Raw genomic sequence first — 11,384 nt, 5'->3', positions numbered from 1 at the left:
AGAATCTTTGTCAAAGATCAGATGGTTAAATGTGCCTGCAGATGTTTCTGCATTCTGTACTCTGTTTTATTGATCCATGTGTCTGTTTTTGTGCTAGTTCCATGCTATTTTTATCATTATAGCTTTGTAATATAATTCAAAATTTGGAATTGTGATGCCTTCTGATTTTCCTAGGATTGTTTTTGCTATTCTGAGTTCCATATAAATTTTAAGACTTTTATTCAGCCCTGTGAAGAATTCTGTTGATATTTTAACTTGCATTTTATTACTTATATATCAGTTTTAGTAATATGGGCAATATTATAATACTGGTTCTGACTTTCCAGGAACAGGGGATGTCATTTCATTTTCAGATGTCCTTTCTGATCTTCTTCCTCAGATTATTATAATTTTTATTTTAGAGGTCTTTAACTTTCTTGATTAGGTTAATTCCTAGGTATTTAATTGTTAGAAGCTATTGTCAGTAATACAGTTTTCTTGATTTCATTTTCAGTGTGCTCAATTTTGTTGTACAGGGACACTTGATTTTTGCATGTTGCTGTTACATCCTGCTCTTTGCTGATTTGCTTCTTAATTCTAGGAGTATTTTGGTGGAATTGCTTGGCCTTCTGTGTACAAGTGCATGTCATCTGTAAATAAAGATCATTTGATTTCTTCCACTTCCTATACATATCCCTTTTTTTAATTTGAATGATCTGGCTAAAGTTTTGAATACTACTTTGAACAGGAGTGGTAATAGTGGTCATTCTTGTCTTGTTCCTGATTTCAGAGGGAAAGCTTTCAGCTGTTTTCATATTTAATATGATGTTGAGAGTATTTTTGTCATAAATGGTTCTTATATAGAGATATGATCTTTCAATACCCATTTTTTTTTCTGAGACATAAATGGATGTGGGGCATTGTCAAAGGCTTATCCTGGTCAGAGGAGAAGGCTTCCGGGATGCCATAGCACTGCTCTCACCACAGAAGAAGAGGCTTCCAGGCCACTGTACCACTTCTCCCAGTGCAGAGGAGGAGGCTTCCAGGCTGCCATACCACCAGACCCAGGACAGAGGAGGCTTGTTGGCCAATGCAGCACTGCTCCCAGTGCAGAAGAGAAGAGCCACATGGATGTCAGCAGCACACACACACACGCTCCCCATTAAAATGAGAAGACACATAAACAAGTCTCAAAAACAGACTTCCAGATCATCTACAGCAAACCCAAAGGGAAATGAGATGGAACTCTGATACTCAACCACCTGGACACCCTGAACTACCAACAAAAGAGGATATGGAAAAAGTGAAATCAGAAATAATTTCTCAGATAACAGCAGAGATTGTGCTCATAGTGAAGACATGATTAATAAGTCTAGAGAGAAGCTGAGGAACATGGTGTAATCACAACATAGAAGACAAATGGAATCCATAAAACAGATGCAAGCAGATTTCCAGGAGATTAAAGACTCCATTGAAAATTTATGCACCAGAAAGAACCAATGTGGGGACAGAATATCAGATATAGAAGCTAAGATTGCAATTGATGACCAGGAAAAGAAAAATTTCTTCAAAATTGTAAAGGAACATGAGAAATCAATCCAGCAGTTGCTAGGTGATGCAAAGAAGAATAACATAAGACTGAATGGAGTCAGTGAAGAAACAGAAGAGAGTGCAGATGACATAAAAATACTGTCCACAGAAGTGATGGCAGAAAACTTCCCAAGCAGGGGAAAAGAACTTGACATACAGACAAGTGAAGTGCACAGGACTCAAACTAGCCTAGATTGAAAAAAATCTACATTTAGGCATAAAATTATTAAGATTCCAGAAACCTAACAGAAGAGCAAAGTTTTACAAGCAGTTAGAGAAAAGAAACAAATCACATACAAAGGAAAGCCCATCAGAATCACAGCAGACTTCTCAATGCAAACTCTCAAGGCAAGAAAACCTTGGAGTGACATATTTCAAGCCCTAAAGGAAAACAGCCTCTAAACCAAATTGATGTACCCTGCAAAACTATCTTTCAAAATTGATGGAGAAATAAGATACTTTCATGACAAAGAGCAGCTTAGGAACTTCATGAAAACCAAACCAGCACTCCAAAAAATTTTAGACAATGTCCTAGGAAAAGACAATGAAGATCACAACCCCAGGAAGCCCAGCAGAATGAACCCAAAGGGCACAACCAGAAATTAAATGAAAAGGGAGAGAATCCAACAAAAAGAAAAAGTTATGACAGTGACAATTCAATACATATCAGTTATAGTCATCAATGTTAATGGTTTCAATTCACCAATCAACAGAAATAGACTGGCAGAATGGCTCGAGAAGCAAGATCCAACAATATGCTGCATACAAGAAACACACTTCATTCAAAAAGAAACTCATAGACTGAAAGCTAAAGGGTGGAAAACAATACTCCATGTGACAGAAATGCAAAAAAAAAGCAGGAGTAGCTATTCTTTTTGCAGATCAAGTGGATTTCAAACCAACACTCATTAAGAGAGACAAAGAAGGACAATGCAACCTGGTAAAGGGAACAATCCTAGAGGAAGAGATAACAATCATAAATATATATGCACCAAATGCTAGTGTGCCCAACTATATAAAACAAATACTAATGGACATGAAAAGCCATATATGCACTAATACCATAGTAGTAGGGGACCTCAATACCCCACTGTCACAAATAGATAGATCAACTAGACAAAAAACAAGCAATGAAATACTAGAACTCAATAGAACTCTTGAACAAATAAATTTAGCAGATGTTTACAGAGTTTTCCACTCCACAAAATCAGAATACACATTCTTTTCAGCTGCACATGGGTTGTTCTCCAAAATAGATCACATACTTGCTCATAGAACATGTTTAAGTAAATGCAAAGGAAGTGAAGTTATCCCCTGTATATTATCAGATTATAGTGTGATGAAATTGGAGATCAAAAACAAAAGAAACCACAAAAATTTCATAAACACATGGAAATTGAACAACACATTTCTGAACAACCAATGGGTCACAGAGGAAATAAAAGAAGAAATCATACAGTTCCTTCAATTAAATTGCAATGACAATACAACATATCAGAATCTATGGGACATAATGAAAGGAGTCTTACGAGGGAAATTCATAGCAGTGAATACTCATATTAGGAAAACTGAGCGAGCCCAACTAAACAACCTGATGTTGAACCTCAAGCTTCTAGAATAAGAAAAGCAGGAGAAACACAATGCTCATATAAGGGAGGAAATTATAAAGATCAGAGAAGAAATCAATGCAATGGAGACTAAGAGAATGATACAAAAAAATTAAATGAAGCGGAGAGTTGAGTCTTCAAAAGAATAAAAAAAAAAGAAAAGAAAAGGCCCAAATCCATGCAATTAGGAATGAAAAGGGTGAAATTACAACAGACCCAGCAGAAATCCATAGGATTATCAATACCCACTTTAAGAACATATATGCCAATATGATGGAAAACACAGAAGAAAGGGACAGATTCCTAGATATGTATGAATTACTAAAGTTGCATGAAGACCTAAATATTCTAAACAACCCAATATCAATCAAAGAAATTGAAAACATAATTAAAACTTACCAACTAAGAAAAGCCCAGGTGCTGAAGGCTTCACTGCTGAATTCTACAAGAGATTTAGAGAGGAACTACTGCCACTGCTCTTTAAACTCTTCATAGAAATTGAAAGGGAAGCAATACTCCTGAATTCATTCCTGGAAGCAAGCAGCATGTTGATGCCCAAAGCAGAGAAAGACCCAACTGAAAAAGAGAACTATAGGCCAGTCTCACTAATCAACATAGATGCAAAAATCTTGAATAAGATACTAGCAAATAGAATGCAGAAGATCATCAAGAAGATCATACATCCTGACCAAGTGGGATTCATCCCAGGGATTCAGAGATGGTTCAACATATGCAAATCAATCAGTGTAATACACTGAATCAAATAGAGCCAAAGACAAAAACCATATGATCATCTCAATAGATGCAGAAAAAGTATTTGACAAAATCCAACATGCGTTTATCATCAAAACCCTACAAAAAATTGGAATAGATGGTCTCCAACTCAATCTGATAAAAGCTATCTGTGAAAAACCAACAGCCAATATCATACTAAATGGTCAAAAGCTGAAATCCTTCACACTAAAATCAGGAACAAGACAAGCATATCCATTATGAACACTCCTGTTCAATATAGTTTTGGAAATACTAACCATGGCAATCAAACAAGAAAAACAAATAAAAAGAATAAAGACAGAAAATGAAGAAGTCAAATTGTCATTATTTGCAGATATGATACTCTATATAGAAGACCCCAAGAACTCCACCAAAAGTCTTCTAGACTTAATAATCAAATTCAGTAGGGTAACTGGATGCAAGGTCAACACACAGAAATCAATATCTTTCTTCTACATGAACAACAGACTCACTGAGAGACAACTAGGTCAAATAATTCCTTTCACAATAGCATCCAAAAAACTGAAATACCTAGGAATCAACCCAACAAGAGAAATCAAAGACCTCATCTCTGAAAACTATAGCACTCTGAAAAGAGAGATTAAAGATGATAACAGAAAATGGAAAGATATCCCCTGCTCCTGGGTAGGAAGGATCAACATAGTGAAAATGGCCATAGTTCCAAAACTGCTATACAGATTCAGTGGAATCCCAATTGAAATCCCAGAAGCATACTTCACAGACCTTCAGAAAACAATCCAAAAATTCATTTGGAACAAGAAGAGACCCAAAATGGCAAAAGCAGTTCTAGGTAACAGAGACATGGCAGGGGACATCAAACCCCCAACTTGAAACTATACTACAAAGCTACTATGATAAAACAGCATGGTACTGGCAAAGAAACAGACCTGAGGGCGAGTGGAACAGATTAGAAGATGCAGAAACAACTCCATACACACTCAGCCATCTCATTTTTGACAAAGGAGCCAAGCACCCTCACTGGAGGAAAGATAGCCTCTTATTAAATGGTGCTGGAAAAATTGAGTTTCAACTTGCCAAAGATTAAAGCTAGACCTATATCTCTCATCATGCACTACACTAAACTCTAAATGGCTTAAAGATCTAAATATTAAAATAGAAATGCTGAATCTGCTGGAACAGAGGTTAGAACCCTTGAAGACAGTGGTGTAGGAAAAGATTTTATGAACAAAACCTAAGTTGCCCATGAACTAGCACAAACAAACAACAAATGGGATATCTTCTATTAAAAAGCTTCTGCACAGCAAGAGAAACCATGAGCAGTGTGAAGAGAGAACCCACAATGTAGGAAAAAATTTTCACCTGCTGTTCCTCAGACAAAGATCTACTAACTAGAATCTATAAAGAACTTTAAAAAGTCAGACCTAGCAAATTTAAAGACCCAATCCAAAAGTCACTCTCTGAAATGAGCAGACATTTCTCAGACAAAGAAATAGAAATAGCAAATAAACATATGAAAAAATGTTCAACATTAACGTCCTGTGAGAGATGCAAATGAAAACAACGCTGAGATTCCACCTCACTCCAGAAAGAATGGCTGCTATCATGAAATCAACCAATAACAAATCCTGGTGGGGCTGTGGGGAAAGAGGAAAACTCTTCCAGTGCTGGTGGAAGTGTAGACTGGTGCAACCACTGTGGAAATCAGTATGGAGATACCTCAAAAACTAGGACTGGAAGTCTCATTTGACCCAGCTATTCCCTTGCTGGGTATCTTCCCCAAAGAATCAAAAGAATCATACCGTAGTGATATATGTGCACCCTTGTTCATAGGAGCACAATTTGTAATAGCTAAAACTTGGAAGCAGTGCAATTGCTCATCAAATGGAGACTGGATAAAAAAAATGTGGGGTTGTTTTATAAAATGGAGTACTACTCAGCCATAAAAAATGAGAAATCAGACACATTTATAGCTAAATGGATGCACATTGAGGCAATACTCTTAAGTGAAATAAATAAGACACACATATGTAAATACCAAATAGTTTCTCTGGTGTGAGAAACTGAAGGTTTAAATAAGGACTAAAAGGTATAATAGATAGTGTGAAACAGGAAGAAAAGGGTCAAAGGGAGGGAATTGGGAGGGGCAGGGAAAAAGGAAATAAGGGAATGGAATTAATATGAAAAAATGGAAACAAAGTCTTTGTAAATAGGGAGGGATGGAGGGGCTAAAAGAAGGGCAGGGGAATGGGGAAAAAATAAGAACCAAGAGGGATCATGTAAAGGTGCAAATTTCCAATGATGAATGTCATTATATTGTATACCTAAAATGTACCAATAAAATGAATGTTTTAAAAAAGGCTTATTCTGTGTTTATCGCAATGATTATGTAATCACTATGATGATTTTGTTGATTTTTTTAAAGTTAAATTGAAATTTATTCATTCATTAAATTTATTGGTACATTTTAGGTATACAATACGATGAGATTCTTCATTGGGAATTTGCACCTTTGCATGTTATATCTTGGTTCTTATTTTTTTCCACATTCTCCTGCCCTCCCATCAACCCTTCCACCCCTCCCTATTTACAAAAACTTTGTTTCCATTTATTCTTTTTCTCATATTTATTTATTTATATCCCTTCTTTCATTTCCCCTATTTCTCCCACTTCCCTTTTGGACCTTTTTTACCTAGTGAACAGTTTTTCTGGTGTGAGAAACAAAAGTATAAATAAGGATCAAAGTGTTGATTTTTTTCTTGATGTCTTCTAGTTTTATTTTTATTCCTCCTTTCTACTCCTCTCCTTTTTATTTCATTGATTTTTTAAAATGATACATTTGATTCCATTATTGTTTTATTCTGTGTATATTCACTATATATTTTACTTGTTACAATTGTAATTACATAAATTATATTAAAATTTCTGGTATTGTTTTAAATAGATAATTTACCTTGAAATACATAAAAAGTCCTACTACTTTACAACTCCATTTCTTTAATTTATGGATTGATGTCTCAAGTTACATCCTTAAGATTATATAATACCATTAATCTAAATTTATAATTATAAAAATGGTTTTGTTAGCCATGCCTGTAATCCCAGCACTTGGGAGGGTGAGGCAGGAGGATCGCTGGGAGTTCGAGGCCAGCCTGGGTTGCATAGTGAGTTCAGAGCCAGCCTGAACTACAAATGGAGAGCTTGACAAAAAAAAAAATCAGAAAACCACAAAAAAAAGTTTTTGTTAAATGGTATAGTTTATATCTAGATATCCTCCCAAAGCTTCTTGAATTCATAGGTGAAGGTTTTGGAAGATGATTCGATTATAGGGGTGTGATGCTCCTCAGTGGATTAGTCCACTAAGTTTATGGCTAAATGTCATGCTGTTTAGTGAAGCCTAGTCAGAAGGGCCATAGCCTGGAAGAGTCTGTCCCCTCCCACTTCTCTTGATTGCTCTCTCTGTTTCCTGCCTGCCATGCCCCTCCACTATGCTGCTCTGCCTTGGAGCCAGCCAACAATAGATGGAAACCTCCACAAACTGTGAGCCAAAATAAAGCTTTTCTCCTTTAAGCTGTTAGTGTTGAGCACTGTGTTCCAGTGGTGAGAAAATACTATAACATTAAGGGGTTTTGGCGGGGGGGGTTGTTTGATTTTTTTTGGTACAGTGGATCAAACTCAGGAACTTGTGCTTGCAAGTTGGCACCACTGTGTTAAATCCCACTGTGGCACCACTGTGCTAAATCCCCGGCCCTAAGACATTAAGTTTTATGCACTATAATTGCAATGACATCAAGTACTATATTTATCCATGTATTGACTTTCAAAGAAGAATCTTATATTTTCACATGGCTCTGTGTTACTGACCACAACTCCCCTTTAAAAAGATTATTTAAAGACTTATTTCAGTATTTCTCTTAAATAGGGCTAGTTGTAATGTACTTTTTCTGCTTTTGTTCATCCAATACATTCTTTATTTCTCCTTCATTTTTTAAAATTAATATTGTCACATACAACATTTAAGGATATTACATATATTTTCCAACTTCCTTCGCTGGGTAGGCTTCTCTGAGAAATCTGATACCATCTGTTGGAAGCTCCCTTTTAATGATGAATTGTTTTTTCCTGGATGCTTTCAAGATTTTCTTTGTCTTACTGTGGACATTCTGATTATAATGTGTCTCTGTGTAGTCCATTGTGGTGTGGTTAGATGTCTAACCGCAAATATTTGTTCCTGCAGGCCATTTTTTCCTCTCAAATTTTGTAAATTTTGGCTATTATTTATTCATATACGATCTCTTCTACTTTTTCTATTGTTCTTCAGGTATCAGTTGTTTTGAGTCTCATAAGTCCCTTAGATTCTTCTTGTTTTACTTCCTTCCCTCTCTTTGTACATCCAATTCAGTGGTATCAAATAATATGTCCTCGAGTTTGGTGGTTATTTCTTCAGCTTGATCAAGCCTGCTAATGAACAATTCTAATGAATATTTCAGTTCATTTATTGTATCTTTCAAATGCAGGATTACTTTTGGTCTTTTTTTTATACTTTCAAGCATTTTCATGTTAATATTCTCTTTCTCCATGCAGTGTTTTCCTGATTTTTCTCTAGTTGACTGTGTTCTCTTTTAGCATACTGAATTTGTGTATGTGTGTAGGGTGGGTACTAGCATTGAATCCTGGACCTGGCAATGAACTACCTATCTAGCCATTTATTTTAACATTTTGAGGCAGTGTCTCACTAAGTTGCCCAGGTTGGTCTTGAATTTGCAGTCCTCATGCCTCAGCCTCCAAAAAAGCTGGACTCTACAGTTCTGCTCCATCATGCCTGGCACTCATCGAATGTTTCCAAGACATTAACTGCTTTTCAGTCAGCACATAAATCTGTACTAATTTAGTCTTTGTAATTTGACTTTATTCCTTTGATTCAGCCATGTTTCTCTATTTCTTTATATATATGATAAATATGATATATATGACATATAGTATGTGATAAGATATATGAGATTATACATGATGTATGGATTAATATGATATGTGATTATGAATGATATATTTTATATAACATATCTGAATTTTCTTTTCATCTCCTTCTCCTCACCCCCTCCCTCCATCTCTTGGATTACCTTCCCTTTTATAAAAGTTCTATCTCCCTGTTTTCTATTATTTATCTTTTATTTTGTCCTTTATTTATATTTTGGGTTTCTTATATAAGAGAAACCATAAGATATTTAAACTCATGGGTCTGATTTATTTCGCTTAATATTATGGTCTCAGGGACTGTGGCAGCATCCTAGGAAGTTGCAGCACCGTGGCCAGGTGCCCAGATGCCAAAAGACTATGAGCTTTCAGAAATTCTGGAGAGACTGCAAAGTTCTGGTTTTTATGGTGCCCTTAATTGAGCTCATACATACAGCGTGGCACAGAATCAAAAGCAGCCCTGTTTTCCAAATACCTACTAAGGAAAACATTCCTGAGCCAGATAGTCTAGCACTTGCAAGTCCACCAAACAACCAAATCCAAGGAAAATAGAAAGTTTGTAGTCATCAGACAGAAGCAGCTTTAAATCTGAGCTTGATATTAAAAGAAGAAATGAAAACCAATTGGATTAGAAAGAACTGGCTTCTTGTAGCTGGGGTGGCTTTCATAGGTGTCCATTTGGGAACATACGTCATACAGAGGGCTGCTAAACAGTCTGTGAAATCTCAGGCAGGAAGCAAACAAAAGTGTATTGAAGAATGAAGTAAAATAAATACTTGGAATTACTAATATGTTAGTAAGTCATTATTTGCTGATTAGCTTCAGAAACACTGCACCGTGTAATTTCATAGCCACAACACTGTATTCAGGCCTTCATTTCTGAAGAATATTTTTAAAAATATTTTTTAGAACACATGGCCATAAGTAGAAAATATGGTTAACAAAATAAAATCTGGCTTCACAAGTCACACCCCAAGTATGTTGTCTCAATTAGAAGCTAAGAAGCCATTGCTGTGTCACAGTGAACCACTCACAACTGAGAGTCAGGGCCACACTTTCTGTCTTGAAAGGCATCCTAACATCCTTCTGTGGCCCTTCTGGGCAGCTGAAGCAGCTGCACAATGGCATGGGGGGCTCTGTGTGCACGACCTCCCTGTCTGCAGTGCTGCTCCGCAACCTCTCGGTCACCCATCCCGTATTAAAGAACCTGCCAACATCTGTGCAGAACCATGTGTCCTGCTTCAGTGACTGTGGGTTACTCGCAGCCATTCTTTGCTGCAACCTAATTGAAAATGTTCAGAAAACAGATTTGACAGTTGTCACCACCATTAAACTTAATCCACACCTTTTAAATTTCTGCACCAATTATCTCAGGTCTGAGGTCTGCGGTTGCCAAATCCCAGTCGATTTTAGTAATACCCAGATCCTCCTTTGTTTGGTGCGTAGTATTTTAACAAGTAAACCTGCCTGTATGCTCACCAGGAAGGAAATAGATCATATCAGTGATTTGATTCTCAGACCTTTTTTACTTACAATTTCAGAAAACACAGAAAATCCCATCATTTTAGGAAAGAGTATAATTGTACCTTTAAAAGGTCAAAGAGTTACAGATTCTACTGTGTTACCCAGAGTACTCATTGAAATGTCAGAAGTTCAATTAATGAGGATATTACTTGTCCGAAAATCAAGACCCCTCAAGGTGGTGCTCTTTTCTACATCTTTATCCGGAGACTTTTCTGACTCTGGAGAAGGAAATGTGGTGGTCAGTGATGGGGTGTTTCTTGAAAATGCAGTCCTGGACCAGTTGATTAAGCTAGGAAGGCAGTTAGTTAGTGACTGTGTAGAACTTGTCCTATGTCAAAAAGTTATACACCCATCTTTGAAACAGTTTCTTACTATGCATCAAGTTATTGCCATAGACAGAGTGGGAGTGATGCTGATGGAGCCCCTAAGCAAAGTGACAGGTAAAAAAGCACTCTTGGCTTTTGGCCCTTGCAGTTAATAAATCATTTTGCTGGGGGGGAAGCTGATATTCTTAGTTTGTGTCATTGTTAAAATCTTACATAATTTTAGAAGCCACCAACATCACAGCATATCGTTTCTGGCAACAAAGGTTGTTGCTTAAGATCCTCTATTGTTCACTTATTAAAAATGAAGTGATTATAGCCATTTACTATTTTTTAGCGCTGAAATGTAGTTTATTATAACCCCAGGTACTTGAGAAGCCTATCATCCTCATAATGTCTTTCATACTCAGAGCAATTCTACTCAAATTTACAAAGCTTCTAAATCACGTTATATTCAGAAGACAATTTCATAGCTAGAATACCCTTTGCTTTTATCCTAACACCAGTGATACTCTGTACTTCTGCCCAAATGTTTCCTAATAGGGAGGGAGGGGAGATATGTTTAAATATCAAAAATATTCCTGGCTGAGTTCCTTGAGAATCAAGATCACCTTTCCTTTTCAGCACCTACAAC

General features: G+C 36.5%; 1 pseudogene; it reads left to right on the top strand.

Moving 5' to 3' along the window:
- The first annotated feature begins 9,881 nt into the window (after positions 1-9,881).
- Positions 9,882-10,905, top strand: LOC101721597 (molecular chaperone MKKS pseudogene; annotated as a pseudogene).
- The last annotated feature ends 479 nt before the right edge of the window (positions 10,906-11,384 follow it).

This window comes from Heterocephalus glaber, unplaced genomic scaffold (genome assembly GCF_053883595.1).
Source record: "Heterocephalus glaber isolate CG9 unplaced genomic scaffold, H.glaber_assembly_v1.0 deba00001755, whole genome shotgun sequence".
Classification (NCBI taxonomy): domain Eukaryota; kingdom Metazoa; phylum Chordata; class Mammalia; order Rodentia; family Bathyergidae; genus Heterocephalus; species Heterocephalus glaber.
Note: the sequence above shows the minus strand (reverse complement) of the source record. Positions and strands in the feature narration are given on the sequence as shown.